Source organism: the organism of the source record quoted next, unplaced genomic scaffold (genome assembly GCF_019419815.1).
Source record: "Pyrus x bretschneideri cultivar Hongxiangsu unplaced genomic scaffold, Pyrus_bretschneideri_v1 Contig90, whole genome shotgun sequence".
NCBI lineage: Eukaryota > Viridiplantae > Streptophyta > Magnoliopsida > Rosales > Rosaceae > Pyrus > Pyrus x bretschneideri.
In genome coordinates, this window is record NW_025999832.1 from 735,106 (window position 1) to 753,233 (window position 18,128).

The window sequence follows — 18,128 nt, forward strand, 5'->3', positions numbered from 1 at the left end:
TGTGTTATTCCCCCTACGTAGTGCCTTTATTTATAGTAATAAGAGAGAGAAGAAATCCTACTCCTCCAAGGAATACAAGCCCTAATAAAGAAGTATAACTACAATCAAATCTAATCTGGGATTTACACAATCACATTTAAATAAGAAGTTTATGACACTCCCCCTTAAGTGTGTAAATATTCAAATAGATTTGGCATCATGTAGAGGTTGAGGAAGTCGACTCGTTAGCACTGATTCTGAGAACACGTTATTCTTAAATAAAGTAGGAACTTGCATAAGGAAGTAAGTCTCACAAAAAATCCTATGGCTATGGTAAAAACTCGAGTAGGGACAAAATCCGTTGTCTAAGGAAAAATGTGTGAGAAATGCAAAGTCAAATTAAACGTCTACGGGACATCATCAGGGATATGATCAACCCAAGGTGGGTGCCTCATCAAAACCTCGTTAGGTAGCAAAAATCCAGTGGGAAAAATACTCTTAATCTTAGGGAAAAAGAGTACATTATGATCAAGCAAACATACTTCAGGATACTCCCCCTGAGTTTGACATAAGTCGAAAGAGAACTAGCAATGTTACAACTGAAAAAGTTTACGTATACTAATTCCTTAAACAAGCTTCTGAAACATCTCATTCAGTAGTGATTTGGTGAAGAGGTCGAGCAGATTGTCTTGTGAGTGGATTTGCATGACTTCAATCTTCTAATGCTCTTGTTGTTGATGTGCGAAGAAGAACTTCGTTGAAATGTGCTTGGTGTTGTCTTTTTTGATGTAACCCTTCTTGAGCTATTTGATGCATGTTGCGTCGTCTTCATAGATCGTTGTCAAGACATCAACGATAGGGTAAAGATCGCAGAAGCTTCGAATATGGCTCATAATTGCTCTCAACCATAAGCACTCTCGAGTTGCTTCGTGTAAAGCGAGAATTTTGGTATGGTTAGATGAAGTGGCAACTAAGGTCTGTTTAGTTGACCTCCAAGAAATTGCAGTGCCTCCAACGGTAAAGACGTAACTCGTTTGAGAGCATGCCTTATGCAGATTGGATAAGTATCATGCATCAGCATAACCAATAAGGTGAGAATTGATTCAAGTTAAAGAGGGTGCGGCATCACTCGAGGATCCATAGGGATAGAACGAACCCATATCTGTAGTACCTTTAAGGTAGCAAAAAATGTCTTTAACACCAGTCCAGTGTTACGTGTTGGTGCATTACTGTATCTTGCCAAAAGATTAACAGCGAAGGAGATGTCGGGTCTAATGCATTGAGCTAAGTACAATAAAGCGCTTATTGTACTTAGATAAGGAACTTTAGGCTCCAAAATCTCTTCATCATCCTCCTTAGGATGAAAGGGATCTTGTTTTGCATCTAGCAATCGAACAATTATATGAGTACTCGAAGGCTTCGCTTTATCCTCGTTAAAGCAACACAACACCTCCTGGGTGTAGTTCGATTGATGCACTAAGATTCTATCCGAACTATGCTCTATCTTGAGACCGAGACAGTATTGAGTTTTTCCTAGATCTTTCATCTTAAATTCTGACTTCATATGTGCGGTAGTTCTCGCGAGCTCTTCAAGAGTTCCAATGAGGTTTATGTCGTCGACATATACTGTAACTATCACAAAACTAGAATGTGACTTCTTAATGAACACATAAGGGCATAATTTGTTGTTCACATATCCTTGACTAGCTAAATACTCACTCAAATGGTTATACCACATTCTTCTAGAATGCTTCAAACCGTAGAGTGAATGCGTCAGCTAAATTGAGAGCGTGTTTCGAGGTTTGGAAATATTTGATCCAGTCAATGTAAGTCTATCGAGAACTTTTATATAAATTTCCGTATCAAGATCTCTATAGAGATACGCAGTTACTATGTCCATCAACTGCATACTCAGTTTTTCGAAAACTACCAAAATGATAAGGTAGCAAAAAGTAATCATATCCATAACGGGTGAATAAGTTTCGTCATAGTTAATCCCAGGGCGTTGTGAGAAGCCTTGCGCAATAATACGAGCTTTGTAACACACAATTTCATTTTTCTCATTACGCTTCCGAACAAAAACCCACTTGTGGCCAACATGCTTCACATGTGGAGGAATAGGAGCTATAGGTCCAAACACCTTACGTTTCGCAAGCAAATCGAGTTCAACTTGGATTGCTTGTTTCTAGTTTGACCAATCGGTTCTACGTCGACATTCATCAATGAAATGAGGTTCAATGTCATTGCTTAATATGATCTCAGTAATTACTACATTGTCGACGATCATCTCATTCTACACCAAACATCATGCACGCTAGCATAATAGATCGAAATCTCACGATTCTCGGGAGGTGGATTCGTCTCTTCAAGGACGCTTCTGTAATCTAGAATTTCCTCATGAGTTGGATAGAATGAGTAGGCGACAGTTGAATTCATGGTGGGCTCTGTAGGTGCCTGTGTTGTGGGTTTCCTCTTCTGGGTCTGTGAATCCTTTGAACCAAGAGGTCTGCCATGCTTCTGTGTAGAGGTAGATGATTGGCGAGTCGCTAATGTACATGGATGGGTCAAAGTGGCATCCCAGGCCTCTAGGAGGGAAGTCTATCGTTCATTTGGTACATCTATCTTTGCAAGCACATTTGCAGCTAGAATATGTGATTTTGTCACTTACGCTAGATCGGTGAAGCATCTGGCATGCTCACGCTCTGAAGATCTAATATGCGATGCACTTCAGTTTCAAACTGAGCGATGCGTGGATTTAAATGAGACAAAATGGGAGTCGTTCACGATAATTTACGTCGTTCTTCAGGAACGTTAACATTCTTATCTCCTCCTAATGACAGGAAGATTGTCTCATAAAAGTGACAATCTGAGAAATGAGTTGTAAACAAATAACCTGTCAAAGGTTCTAAGTAATGAATGAATAATTGAATGAGAATCAGATCTGACATAGATTTCCATTATTCGATGAGGCCTCATTTTTATACGTAATGGCGGCGAAATCGGCACATAGATTGCAAAGCCAAAAATGTGCAGATGTGATATGTTGGGTTCGTATCCGGTAGCCAACTGAAGTGCGCTATATGGTTGGGTTACAACAGGTCTCAGTCAGACCAACATGGATGCGTGCAATATTGCATGGCCTCAAGCAGCGATTGGGAACTTGGTATGTATGACTAACGATTGAGCAATAATTTGTAAGTGCTTAATGAATGCCTCTGCTAGGACGTTCTGGGTGTGAATATGGGGTACTAGATGTTCAAATTCAACCCCAGCCGACATGCAATAGTCATCAAAAGTTTTAGATATGAATTCTCTAGTATTATCCATTTGAATAGATTTGATCGGATAATCAGGATGGTGAGCCCTGAGCTTGATAACCTGAGCCAATAGTTTGGAGAATGTAGAGTTCCTTATGGACAACAAGCACACGTGTGACCAACGTGGGAAAGCGTTAACCAAAACCATAAGATATCTAAATGGTCCGCAGGGAGGGTGAATCGATCCACAAATGTTCCCCTAAATCCTTTGTAGAAAAATAGGAGGATTCGAATGAATCTTGACATAAGAAGGCTTAATAATAAGTTTTCCCATTGAGCAGGTTTGACATATGATTCCTTGAATCAAACCTAAGCTTCGAGTTAGTGGATACATGTGTGATGATTTGAGGATACGGTGTATCGTTATTCATCCAGGGTATCCCAAATAATCATGTCAAAGTGTAATTTCGTGCGCGATTCCAGAGGTAGGGCCGGCCATATAGTGGCTTTCTATAGGGTGTATGGTCGTAGTATACAGACTACTCGGGATACACTTCATCTTCTCTAGAATATGCTTCTAGCCATATTCGTTGGAAGTTATGCATAGAAATTCAACTCCATTTTCTACATAGGTTTCAGCATGGTAATTATTATCTCTAATGTCCTTGAAACTCAACAACGTTCTTCCGGAACGCGGAGAATAAAGTGCCTCATCAATGGTCAAAATTGTACCATTAGACAACATTATACGTGCCTTACCGTATCCTTCGATTAGGTTGGATGGATCTGAGAGGGTTGTCAGAGATGCATTTTTAGGTACCATTAGACAACATTATTTGTGTGAAATAGATGCGTTCACACAAAACGATGTGCGTGGTTGCACTATTTGCCAGACAATTAACTTTCCCATTAGTCATACATAGAATAAAATGAATTTGAATCGGTCACATGCATAAAAGTTCTAAAAAAAAATATCCATTCAAAATAATTTTAAGTATTCAAGGATGGTAATTAATTAAAAACTTATTATCCAAAAACAAATCACCAAAAAATAATCCAAACATAAAGGAAAATTGATCAAGAATTAAACCAAAAACAAGGGGGGTTCATCCACTATATGGAATTCGGCCCCATCATCTAAATTTCAACTAGAAAAATAGTTTATGTCTAGAATTCTAATCTTCCATAGGGGTGGTATCCTCCTGAAAGTTAGAAACCTCCATCTTGGTACTCTTTGGTTCATCCATTTGCAGAAAGTTTGATTCAAACTTATTATGACGAGAATGATATTGAGGTACAATCTTCTAGGGAGCTCGGCAAACACGGGACCATTGGTCCTTGGAACCATAGCGATAACACATGTCCGCATCCATGGTTTCAAGTGCTTTGCCGTTATTCTTGAAGTTTGGGGCCTTGGGAGCGAGGTTAGGGTGTTTCTGGGCTCGGTTTCCTCCCTTAGGTGGGCCTTGGCTCTGTTGACCTTGACGGGGTGGCTTCTGGCCACCTTTACCACACCTATTTTGGCATTTTGGGCGTTTGTTTGTGCTATAGTGTGCTTCAGGCATAGCAGTTACCCATGTAGGTCGAGCTTGATGATTTTTCATCAACAGCTGATTCTGCTTTTCAGCGAGAAGTAAAATAGAGATCAAATTTGAAAACTTAGTTAACTTATGAGCCCTACATTGTTGCTATAGGACAATATTAGAAGGTCGAATAGGTCTTATCCAGAAGAGCCTCTTCGGTCATGGTCTCGTTATAGAATTTGAGAAGTGATCAGATTCGACAAACTTCAGAATTATATTCATTCACAGACTTAAAGTCTTGGAAATGCAAATACTGCCAGTTATGTCTTGCTTCAGGCAAGAAGATGTCCTTTTAGTGATCAAAATGATCAACCAAGGTGACCTAAAGTGCTCGTGGATCCTTTTCAGCAAGGTACTTTATTTGTAGTGCATCATGAATATGTCTTCGGATGAAGATCATGGCAATGGCTTTCTCAGCTTTGCCAATCGGGTTGTTCGTCTCATCTTTAGTGGCGGGATGCAAATTCTTTGCAGTGAGATGGAGCTTCTCATCTTTGACCCGAGTTTGTTCAAAATCGAGACATGTTCCTATCACAAAATAAATGGACAAGAAGTGGTTAGTGTAATGGAGAAAAAATCAATCCATTCACATAAGAGTAGAACATTCAAGTTCTGATAGACATGTATTGGTTTAAATTTACATGAAAAAGCTTCGAGTTTTCATGGGTGATGTTTTTAAGGAAAACTTAAGGTTTTCAAACAAGTCATATTTCTAGAAACTTCAGGTTTCAAAATAATTATGAACTTCAGGTTCATATATTCCTACAGACAAACACAAATAAATAAATATATATATATATGCAACAATAAAATATGCAAATAGAACTTTAGGTCTATAATTATAATTGAATTAATTATTTGGACTTCGGGCCAAATTTAAAGTGTGGGTGAAAAATTATAAAACCAAAAGTACCTAAAAAATAGGCAATTAAAATTCGGGATCCAAAAACATGGACCAAAGCCCACTGGTGGGCTGAGTGAACTGGTATTATGAGGTCCATGGCCAAAACTGGGTTGGGGTAGGCACGGGCCTAGCATGTAGGCAGGCACAACATTACAGAAAACGAGATGCAGGTGCAAGCCCAAAAATATAGGCCCAAACGGGCTCTGATATGGTGCTTCATGGACACGGATGCACCTGTAAGGGCTGGGATTCGGTGTGTCACAGGCATATGGGACATCATAGCCATATGGGCTAGTGTCATGCTTGGGCCGAGCTAATGGTTTGAGCCACTACAGGAGAGCCCAAAAAAGGAACAAAAAAAAAAAAGTATTTTTAGGCCGAGAAAAACAAGGCCCAATTGGGCTTAGGTTAGAACCAAAAACACCTTAGTTGTAGCTGGGTGCGCTCGCAGGGGAAGAAGATCGGTGCCACCACTTCGGGCTGCTATGTTTTGGGACAAAAATTCTTGGGGAGAGTTCGTGAGCCAACGGGGATCACGAATCTGAACGGAGATAGAGAAATCTCAACGTTTTAATCAAAACCCTAGAAATTCAAATCGAAAAATTGAAAAATCCGACGAGATTCAATAAAATCTCGATCAAGCGTTGTTGGGGGCGAGTTGCAGGTTGTCAAAACGTTGACCAATGGTTGAGGATTGGCTGCAAGCTAACCTGTAACGAATGGGTTATGGGTTTGAACCTGGAGCCCATGGGTTTGGTGGTCTCGTGGCCCGATATGGTGTGGCTAGGGAAGCCAGCAGCTCGCGGTGATGACGGGATGGGTTTTGAGAAACCCTAAAAAAATCTTTATATTTGATGCAATTCATGGCAATATCAAATTCACATAATTCAATGGGTTTTGAGAAACCCTAAAAAAATCTTTATGTTTGATGCATGAACATATATTTGATGCAATTCATGGCAATATCAAATTCACATAATTCAACAATTATGGATATAATGCATATCAAATTTATGTGTTTGTAGGGTTGTGTAGAGGATGTGTTATTCTCCCTACACAATGCCTTTATTTATAGTAATAACAGAGAGAAGAAATCCTTTTCCTCCAAGGAATACAAGTCCTAATAGAGAAGAATAACTAAAATCAAATCTAATCTAGGATTTACACAATCACACTTAAATAAGAAGTTTAAAACAAGATGTATTTTGTAGACAAACATAATTGAGAAGCCTTCGAGCATTTATAAAGAAGATGTAAAAGTTCCAAGTAAACATAACGCTAAAAGAAGCAACAAAACTTTCTCTAACCAATGCTTCATTTCTGATGTGGAATAGCATCTTGGCTCTTACCGCCTAATTTGACGTCTTAGTCAAATTGAGCTTTTGACTTTTATAATAGATGGGCTCTCACCACTAGCGGAGCCACACTAGGGTCATTGAGTTCACATGACCCCAATAACCCAATGTTTTCCTTCTTGTTTTTTTGTCTAGACCCCTGCTAGTTTGGGAAAGAAATGGTTTGTAGGTGTGAGTTTTAGCTTTTTGTTTCTTAACCAGTCTCTTTTTTGCTGCTGCTACTTTAATTTTCTCCTTTCTTTCCTCTATCTTCTTCTTATGTGGTGCAACTTCTTCTTAATTCACATTTCCAATGTCCTTTACGATGTGCTTAACTCAAATTCTTATTAATTGACCAAAAACAAAAAAAACAAAAAACTCATCTTATTTCCTCTTCTGTCTTGGACTGCATATTTCCTGGATGTATTGACTTCTTGATTCGTGGTTTATTGTCATGTGTGGTGCTTGATGTTTTCTTTTATTTTTGAGTAAATTGTAGCAATGGTCCTTTAACTTTTACTCAATTAGAGCAATGGTTCCTCAACTAAAAATCCATTACTATTGGCCCCTCAACTTTAACCCAGTTGGAGGAATGGTCTCTCAACTTTAACCCAATTGTAGCAATGGTCCTTCCAACATAACTCATTTTGAAAAAATTATGACGAAGTTGACGAAAAAGACCATAACTACACATTTTGATGAGTTGAGGGACCCCAATTAGCAATGATCCTTCCAACATAACTCATTAAAATTCTGATGAAGTTGACGAGAAAGACCATACATATACATTTTGATGAGTTGAGGGATCAATGGTAATGTATTTTTAGTTGAGGGACCATTGCTCTAATTTGATTAAAGTTGAAGGACCATTGCTACAATTTACTCTTTATTTTTTGTTAGCGCTTTAAGGATAAACAAAGAGTATGACACTACTACATGGACAAACTATAAAAAAAAATTATTTTTAATTTAAGACTTGCTTATCATGACCCCAATGTTATCTAATCCTGGCTCCGCCAGTGGCTCTCACCCAATATTGAACTTTGGGAAAGGGATCCGCTTCAGATCCCTTTCACCAAATCCACCAAGTCTGGGAATCCGGATCGTTGAAATTTGATTTAACGGCTACAAATAAAGGGCACTTTTAAAAGTTATAATAATTGTAGCCATTGGATCAAATTTCAACAGCCCGAATTTCCGAACTTGGTGAATTTGATGAAAGAGATCCGGAAATAATCCATTTCCTAAACCTTGGGCTAGTGCAAAAATATGAGTGGCTATCAATTTTTAATATTTATGAGTTGAATAAATACACCTCAAGAGTAGATAAAAATGAAATTTGAATTCAACATAACGGTTAGAACAAAGGGTTAAAAAAAGATCAAATTACCACGTAAACCATTAAATTTTGTAACATGTTCTTTAGATATGCTTTTAATCTTACGTAAAAGTAAAGATTATTAAAGAATATAATGAACAGTGAGCACTACAGAGAGAGAGAGAGATGTGTGGTTCTTATTGGAGCTTATAAGACAAACTGGAGGGCGTATCATTTGTTCTTGCGGGTTTTCAAAAGAGCACTAGTGGGTTTTCAATAGCTCTCTGAGTTCGAAGTCTCCCTCCTCTTGAGTCCCTGTAAAACATTTCTTTGTATCATATCCTAATTGATTCGAGAGAGAGAGAGAGAGAGAGAGAGAGAGAGAGAGGAGAGGAGAGGATAGGAGAGAGAAGGTCTGGCAGGGAGAAGGAGCATATCAGCAGCAATTAGAGGGAGTAGCGGGAAAAGGAAAGGAAGAAAGAAGGTAAAAGTGATAAAAGCAAGGTTGATGGAGTTTTGGGGCAAGATGATCTTCCCTGTCCGCCGTCTCTGGCTTGCCGTCTCTACCCGCGTCAAGGATCGCAAAAATGGTCACTCACTCACTTCAATATTATATTGTTCAGTTTTTCTTCTTCTTTCTAAATTTATTTATATATATATATATATAGTGTTGTTATATTCATAATTTGCTGCATATGTATCCATTTATTTCTGCACTTGGAAAACCTGGAGGTGGATGGTTAACAATTTTCGTACTAGATTAAGCTTCATAATTCATATATATTGATAGATGCTCCCCACTTTTTTATTCTTTTTTTTTTATTTTGTTTATTTTTAATTCTATCCTTTTCCTCATCTCTGTTTTCTTTTTATGTTTCCTTTTCAATGCGTTCATAAGAAGCATATTTTCGTTTCATTCCTCCTTGTCAAACAAGTGTTCCTCTGTTTTTTCAATTTTTTTAATGGAAAACAAAACTTCTAGAAATAAGTATTTTTTTTTTATATTTTTTTTATCATCCCACAATAACCAAAACTTCTAGAAAATGCCACAATAAAATCTAATCATTGATGATTACACATCATCAAGTTCTCTATTTTACCCGCAAAGAGATCATCTTCGGATCTCTCTCTAAATTTTAGGAATCAAGTGATTTGTATCTTTGAAATTTAATTCAGCAGTTAAAAGTAAAAAAATTAGTAAACACTTTTAAAAGTTATAATAATTTCTTTACTTTTAGATCAAATTTCAAAGGTTCGGATCATTTTATTCTTAGACAAAAGTATATTATTGATGATTACACAACAATAGATTTACACTAAAGATGCAAAATTTAGATTGAATCACAACGGTGAGTTACAATAAATTGCTATTAAACTCTCATTCTATGGAGTCGTATGTAGGATTTTTGACCTAGAATAAATGCGAAGTGAAGAAATTATACAAGAGTGGGGTAATATTTTCTAAGTCTTGAATCCTCCATGAGCTTATAGCCATCTCCGCCCTAAGCGAATGAAGAAGGATTTTGAGTGGATGATATAATAGATCTAGTGGGGAACTAGTGGAGGATACAATACAGTTTAATTTTGTCGGTGGTTGTGATTGGGTAAATGAATCAATTTGTGTGCGCCAAAAACAAATAACAACGTCAAAATCAGTGCCCAATCTTGAATTGTATTGTAGTCATATAAAAATCCCAACCGCCAATAGTAATTCGATTACTCTACATGTACAATACAAAACACTCAATGAGTCTTACCCTAATTTTAGGACCACTTTAATAATTAATTAATAAGTAATGGTAAATGGAGCTAATTGTTATTTCATTTAGGTCAGGAGTAATGTTGAGTAATGTTAGGTAGACCAATTTTTTAGTTTATATTTATATAGTTTAATCGGATAAATGATTTATGTGGTAGATAATTAGGTATATGATGAGCGTACATTATAATTTATGATTTAAATTGATAGTCTTCTTAACACATTAATCAACAATTAATAATTCAATCATCAACCATCATTTTAGTTTACATCTAGTAATAAAGAAACAATCAGCCCCCCCCACTAATTTTTTTTTAATTTTTAACCAACTTTAAGCAATTTGAGAAAACAAGTTTTAATTCCATCACTTGGGAACTCTCCAACATACCAACCAATGATGAATTGCACCAAACGTTTCGCAAAGTTATTATTATTATTATTTTTTTTTCCTTTTTAATTTCTTGCAAATAGGCTCTAAAAGAGCCAGAAAAAAGGCATTTCTAAATCTGATTTAGTAACATAAATTGAAAATTAATTTTCATTTTACTAGCCTAATATTTTATTTTTTTTATTTTTTCGCCTTTACTATTAACAGGTTTTTATTTTTTATTTTTCTGTTTATCTCCCTTTCGAACTCAAAGTCTCAAACGCTGGTTTTCCTCTCACTTCCATACATCTATTTGCCTATCCGTTAAGTCTGTCACTGATTGATAATTACAAGGCATAAATTTGATGGGACAAACTGCGCCACTTGAATATATACTGAAGGACTAGTCATAAAGATAACTGATGTATGGAAATAGTAGAAAAATCAACGATTGGGTACAAAAGTTAGACAAAATAAACCTTATATACTAACATCAGAATATTTGAAAACTTGAGAGTAATAAAGTAGAAATTACGATTGAACGATCCCATCGCAATTTTGTTACACTAGAGTAAACATACTAGTAAAGGACCAATTCCTTTCATGAAACAAACTATTGAGTGGCGCATAAAATTAAAGTAAAAATAAGGAAAATAGTTTGAAAACTTTGAGTTTTAACGATAATGACAAAATAAAGGGTAAAGTGAATAACACCAGGATTGACTTTTTAGTGTAAAAATATGATTTTTCATTAAAGTGAACAATACCGTGAGTTTATCATTAAAACTCTCTAAAATTAATGGTTAAATCTTATATATGGGGATGTACAGGACTCTAATAAACCTTTGCAACAGCTAAATCTAGCATAAAACTTGAACCATTGAATATAACGCATCATTGTGACTGACCCACATAAGAGAGACAAAAGAGTGTTCTAATTAGTGATTGACTCCTGCCATACAAAGTGAAAGACATACTTTTTGGGACCATTCCATTTCCTTTTGTCCAAGTCAGAAAGTAGTGGGACTCTGGTGAGTGACCAATCTTCTGCTTCGTGGCTGAGGCCTAGAGATAAGATGAACATCTACATCTATACTGATGCAACTTTGCCGTCGAAATCACCAAAGCACTGTTAATTATTTTGAATATATTCTAGATGTGCTCGTTTGCAAATATTTTAAAATGATTAAAAATATTTTTAATGAAAATGTTTTAAAACTAATCTTTAATAAAAATACAAGTGAATTCTAAAAAAATATTTTAAATGCTTTTAAAACTCAAAAATATTTTCTCCAAAAACATTTTTCAGTAATTTGAAAATAATTTCAAACGACCTTTAGAAAGGCTGTTGAATTTGGATGGATAATGCAGGTGGTGGGCTTCTGAAGCTTCACGATGATGTGCAAACGTGTGGGTATCAAGATGTGCAAGTGATGTGGCAGATGCTGAGTAGAGAAACAACAGACAACCATCCGCCCTCGGCCAAACGCAAACACCAAAGACCCTTCTGGAGAATTTTCGAGTGGTCTTCTAGCAATACTAGTAGTAAAAAGTCAGCTTTGTGATCTGAACACGAAGAATTTTGAGTAGAAGTTTCTTCTCATCCTTAAATAGTCAAGCATGAACAACATTTGCAGTTGCAGGCATGGCTTTGGCACAGAACTGTTGCATGTGTAAATATAAATAATATTTTACCTGAAAACCAGGAAAAAAAAATAAACAACAATAAAAATGCCGAGCAATATAACAGCATATGTCTACTGTGCCTTCCGGTTCTGATCAAAGAAAACTATGTAGGAATGCTAAAACATTTGAATTAAACAATTCAAACAACGGCAAAAAATTGTAATCTTTAAACCTGATATCAGTTACAGCCAGATAGGCGTGATAGGCAAATGTGAATGTAAATGACTTTCCATCAGTGTTTGTATTTCGGATGCGAGATGTCAACATCAAATCCCCTCCAGGTCCCAAAGTTACCCTAAGGCGAAATTCATATCTGCAAGTAATTGCAATTACATCATTACTTAACCAAGGAATAATTAGAATTCACCAAACAAGTATCCAGCAACAAAAAATGTGTAGTGCTATTCACACACCCATTTTTACTTCTCACACACCCTTGTTAAGTTTTGTCCATTGACCTCCTTCAATTCATTTGATCCGATGGCCGAAAATTGAGAGGCATGTGTGAAAGGTAAAAATGGATGTGTGGATAGCATCACCCTAAAAAGTATGGATAAGAGGAGTTAACATATTTAAAATCTAACACTTCATAGATCATAGAGTTAGTATTTTAATTAACTGATTATGCAAGATAGCTACATAACCATATATGACGTGTGTGTGTGTGTGTGTGTGTGTATACAAGAGCACAAACTGTTCCAGCCACTAGGGAAACAATGGCAGGCTACCTTAGTGTTGGAAATGTGCCCTAAAATATCCAACCATGAGATGATCCTTCACTGATATTTCACACATTAAACTAATTTAGTGTAATCTACAGGCAAAAGTTATTGTTTAATGTCGTCTCGTTAAATGTTGTACACCTAAACAATAAGTCCAAAGAATATGTAATAAAGAGAATGTAATTTGAAGAAGTTAAGAGTTATTAGACCTACCCTTTTTTTAAGCATATCCTAAACGTTCTTGATCATAGGATTATCAATAGGGTATTGACAATCCGATTGGATGAGTATGTACTATGTCTTCTTTGAATAGAGAGTAATTGGTCTCTAGCAATTAGTGTGCAAGACACCAAGGTAAGTGTGTAGGTACAATACATACTATGTCTTCTTTGAATAGAGAGTGATTGGTCTCTAGCAATTGGTGTGCAAGACACCAAGGTAAGTATGTAGGTGCTTAATAGGGAGTGTATTCACTGAACACGATCAAACTGGAGCTCTCGTGCTAATGTCATATGAGAACTCACTAGTTGGGATAATGCTAAGTAATTCTTTGACCTGAGACACCACAATTGTCTTGTGGGTACATCTTTGATCATTTGACAATGTGTCATAACCCCAAGATTTGCTCCGCGCATTGATGGGATCACTAATTTATTCACAAAGGCATGTGAGTGTCCTTCAAACTGTTGAAAGAGAATACTCTATGATATGATTCAAGAGTCTTTGGCGACAACAAATGAATATGATTTCGGAAGTACATTCCAAATCGCATTTACAGTAATCATATAGACAAGAGTATCACATTTGATAGTAGACCTAATCAACCAATGTCATAAAGAGTATCAATATCGGGAAGGATCGTATTGCATTATAATTCCAAACTGAAAAGGTTCTCCACCTCTTCTGCTTAGCTTGTGTACCCATGACTTACTGCTAGGTGTCACTCATGGCTGGTGGAAGCCCTTAAAGATTGGCAATCACTAATCTTTATCAAAGGGAGAGTTGAAAGAAAGTTTCAATCCACATCGATTAGTAAAATTTGTAATTGCCCACTGCCTCGCTAATTAGAACCTAATGGATCGTACACCGTGTAGGGTAGAGATTAAAAAAATAACATAGTTGAGTAAGAACAATTAAACGGTTTAATTGTTTATGGCTAGTATTAATTAATACGTTAATTAATCAAACGAATAAGTTCGTATCTAACCTTGAGTTAGTATTGGGCTTCACGGCCTAATGGGCTTCAAACCGTCAAGCCCATTAACTTAAGTTGTATGACAACTTAAAATCAAAAGGCTTAAAAGCCCAGTGAGTATTAGAGGTCAGCCATCCTTATAGAGAGAGAGTGTGCAAGACTTTCTCATTTAATCACTTAAAGGAAGTGCCTATATAAAGAGAATTATAGCCTAAGCCTCATTAGGATTCCCAAGAGGAAACTGAGAGAAACAACTCTCTTTTATCTCTGGGAGGCCGGCAACCAAGGAGAGGATACTAGCATCTTCTTATCCCTTGCTGTGGAGACTTAGAGGCTATGGAATGAAGGCCATCAGCAAAATCCATGGATCTAAGGAGACAAGAAGCAAAGGAATGAAACCCTCAATTTGGGTGATTAGCATTTGCAAATGCAAAGAGGATCTAGAAAGATATACTGGATTCTCAACTCTCTCTTGTTGATTTGAGTTGAGTTATGGTTCACCACACTACTAGGCTTTGAATTTCATGGTTAAATTTATTTTTGAGTGCATATGTACTAGCTTCTGCTCTTTAACAGTTATATGCTCATTGTATGTTGCTCAAATGATCTTAATTAGCGAACATTTTCCTATCACTTAGTTTAAGCAAACATGCAATTATCAACTTTAAGTAAAATACCTGTGAGGCCAGATCTTTGCATCCTCGTCAGAGGGTTTGAGGATTAAATCAATGAAAGCCTTGTTACCGCTGTTTGTTGGGAAGGGCGGGGGATCATGATCAATACTCGAAAGCCTATTCCTTGCAAATCCATGTTGTTCAAGAGAACCATGACTTCCAAACTGCATATGAACACTATTTATGTTCAAAACAAATAAATAGGAAAGTAACCAAAGCAAATGAAAGTAGAGATAGTGATGAAGGCCTCCTACTTGAGGAAAACATATTGGGATTCCACCACGGATAGCCTTAGGAGACTTATAAGTAGCCTGCAAGAAGTAAGAATTTATATTAATAAAGGTGGGAGAAAAAACTCACAGCTATGCTAGATCAGTAAGCATTAGATACTAAAACCAAATATCAGACATGGGAGGTGGAACTGACATATTCTCAACACCCATTCTCCTAATTTCCATCATCTGAGTTTGGTTCTTTTAGTTATATGTCCTCTCGAAGCTACAATGAGGTCTCTCTCTTTTCTACTCATAATAAGCCCGGAGTACCATGATATGGCTGCAACAGGATTACCATGCAAGCTTCCACACAAAACTCATCTTCCTACTGCTGCGAGACACTTCCCCATACTTCATGTCTTTCCAAAATCATTCCCTCTAACCTTTTCGATTTGTCTTCATTATCTTAGAGCTTTACAGAAAAAGAAAGGCAAGAGACAACAAGGCAACAATTTGTCAGAGAATAGGTGGAGGTCTGAAGCGCCATCGTTGATTATTTACTTTCTCAAAGATAAATAGTCTATGAAAAATGGACTTTATTTATAGTTTATAAAAAGGAAAGGAAATAAAAGGTCACAGAAAAATGGTGAATGGGAAGATAGCATTTTCCAAAGCCACCCAACTTCCAATTTTCGGTAGCTGTTTCTTTTTTAAAACATGTGCTTCTTTTTTTAAGTTCAAACATGCAATTAAAATTTATCTAAAATTGTATTAGCATGAGGATTAATAATTGTCTTCGTAGTTTGCTCTATAATAGCATGCTCCATGACCTTTACCAAATTTCAGAGTTATGGGCTTTATTCATTTCTCACTAATCAAACATAACGAGAATATAATGGACACTGGCCTAGTATTTGATCCAACTTTTATTGTTTACTTTTCTTATTGTTTCCTAAGAAGATAATTTAAAGTAGATTAAAGTAAGCAAGAGATAAAGGAATTCAAAAGACAAAATAAAGAATCTGTATCTGCCATAATGTTACAATGTTCAACCAATACGACAACTTACATCTCTCTAAAGTCATAAACATTCAACCCTAGAGAGTTAGGATAGCAACACACACAAGAAGCATTTTTTATGATGGCAACAAATATGAAGCACCTTTATGATGGAAACCCTACATACGACATAAGATAATCTGTACTGAAATCTGATACCTTGCTACAAACGAAAAGCAAATCCTTCCCATATTCATTTTTCCATGATGTAACTTGACCCCCATACAAATATACCTGTTTCAGAAGTATAAACAATGTTTGTCAGTAATCTTTCTGTCCAACCCAAGAAATGTTGCACAAAACAGAGAAAGAACACCCAGAGAGACTCAAGGTAAAGCCCAATATTTGAAGAATACATGAGATTGAACAAGGAATACAATAAAAAAATTCATTACTACATCAATCTAGTCAAGGAAACAAATACTTTTTCTTCTAAATAACAAAATGATAAAATTACATAAAGCAACACTGTCAAGACAGTATTAGTGGTGCTATTTGAAATGGCCTCCAGCACGTTAGCAAATCAATGAAAGCCTGCTTTGCTCATGCACTAGCATAGGAATACAAACAGAGAACAAAGCCCAGAAAATATTCATCTTCTGTGGGAAATTAGAAATAAAAAGGTTTGACAACCAAGGGGGTTCGAGGACCCATAAGTAAAAGGCCCATGACTTTGCAAATATCTGTACATAACGGGATAAAGAGTAGTAACTGGTGATGCACTTTCTTGTTAAGCAAGAAAAACTTCAAATTAATTCAACTACTATCCTTTTTTACCTCTCATGACTTCCCTTTTATTTCCTTACATCTTTTTCTTTTGTTATTCATCAGAGAAACTACTATTAATAGAAGTGGTGTCTCACATATTTGTATAACTGAGTTCACTGCAGAGAAACTAACAAGGCATTCAACAAAATCCCATAACCCATTTATAACCAAAAAAGAAGAAAGAATCTATCCTGAATTGAATGCCATAAGATGTTTCAAATCCTTTATCTACTGAGGACACTAGAAACTGAACCCGGAAGCGTGTTCTCAGTTGATCCATTACTCTTCATCATAAAGAATCCCAGTAGGAATTCCATCTCACCATAACTTCGGTGTAATGGTTTCATACTCAAAGTAGCACACAGCTAGTGCTAATATGTACTTACGTAAAAAAAGAGAATATTCAAGAACATAATACACTTCGAAAAAAGAAGATTAGAACAATCTCAGCTAACGAACAGCTACCTCGCACAACGAATAAGAAATTTCGAGAAACCGAAGCTAATCATAATTAAGCAAAACGTCAAAACAGCCATACAAGTGCAAGAAAATTACATAGTTGTAATTTTAGCTTTCAATTTTTCCTTTTCAATGATTCTATCTGTTATTGTTCATACAAATTGTAATGCTATAATTACACACAAAGTTCATCCTATATCCAAGAAAACTCAGTTAATATAAAAACCCGGAGACAATTTTACATAAATTAAATTGAAAATTTGGTTTCAAATGCTAATAAAGACAGAATGCAACAGCATTCCCTAGACAAAGGACAGCTGAAATAATCAAGAACCAAATAAATCAACGATAATAAAACGAGGAAAATCAGAATGGTATAAGGGAGCAGAAATGTTGAAGAACATGAAAAAGGATCGGAGAAAGAGAAGGGTTGGTGGTTGGTGGTGGTTGGTACCTCCGCGGAAGAGCCTCGAACCTCTCTGAGAACGACCTTGTCAAGGCCATTCGGGCCCTTAAAGTGCTCCAAAGCGCCCTCTCTCTCTCCTGGACGCCGGAAGACATTACTCGCTCTCTCGCTCTGCAATTTTGAAATCCTTGCAAGTTGCAACTGTATGCCTCCATCTGTCCCTCGTATATGTTTTTTAAATTCTACAATAAAGTATCTTTTTCCTCTTTCGGTCCAAAACAAAGGGCAATCTTTATATCTTCTTGGGTGATATTGCGATATTCTCTCTTTTCACTCTTTCGGCCCAAAATCACCCTTAGATTCAGCACGCTCTTTTTAAGAGCTGAGGATTTGAGAGATTGTAAGAGGAGGCTATCTTTTATAAAATTTAAAGGTTTATATTT

General features: G+C 36.4%; 1 long non-coding RNA gene and 1 pseudogene across 1 annotated transcript; one reads left to right on the forward strand and one right to left on the reverse strand.

Moving 5' to 3' along the window:
- Positions 1-8,418: 8,418 nt before the first annotated feature.
- On the forward strand, positions 8,419-12,143 carry LOC108867777. The gene is made up of 2 exons (XR_001953767.2): positions 8,419-8,965; positions 11,873-12,143. It is a non-coding gene; the product is annotated as an uncharacterized LOC108867777 (long non-coding RNA).
- Positions 12,144-12,155: 12 nt separating this feature from the next.
- LOC103955103 lies at positions 12,156-17,855 on the reverse strand (annotated as a pseudogene).
- Positions 17,856-18,128: the final 273 nt, after the last annotated feature.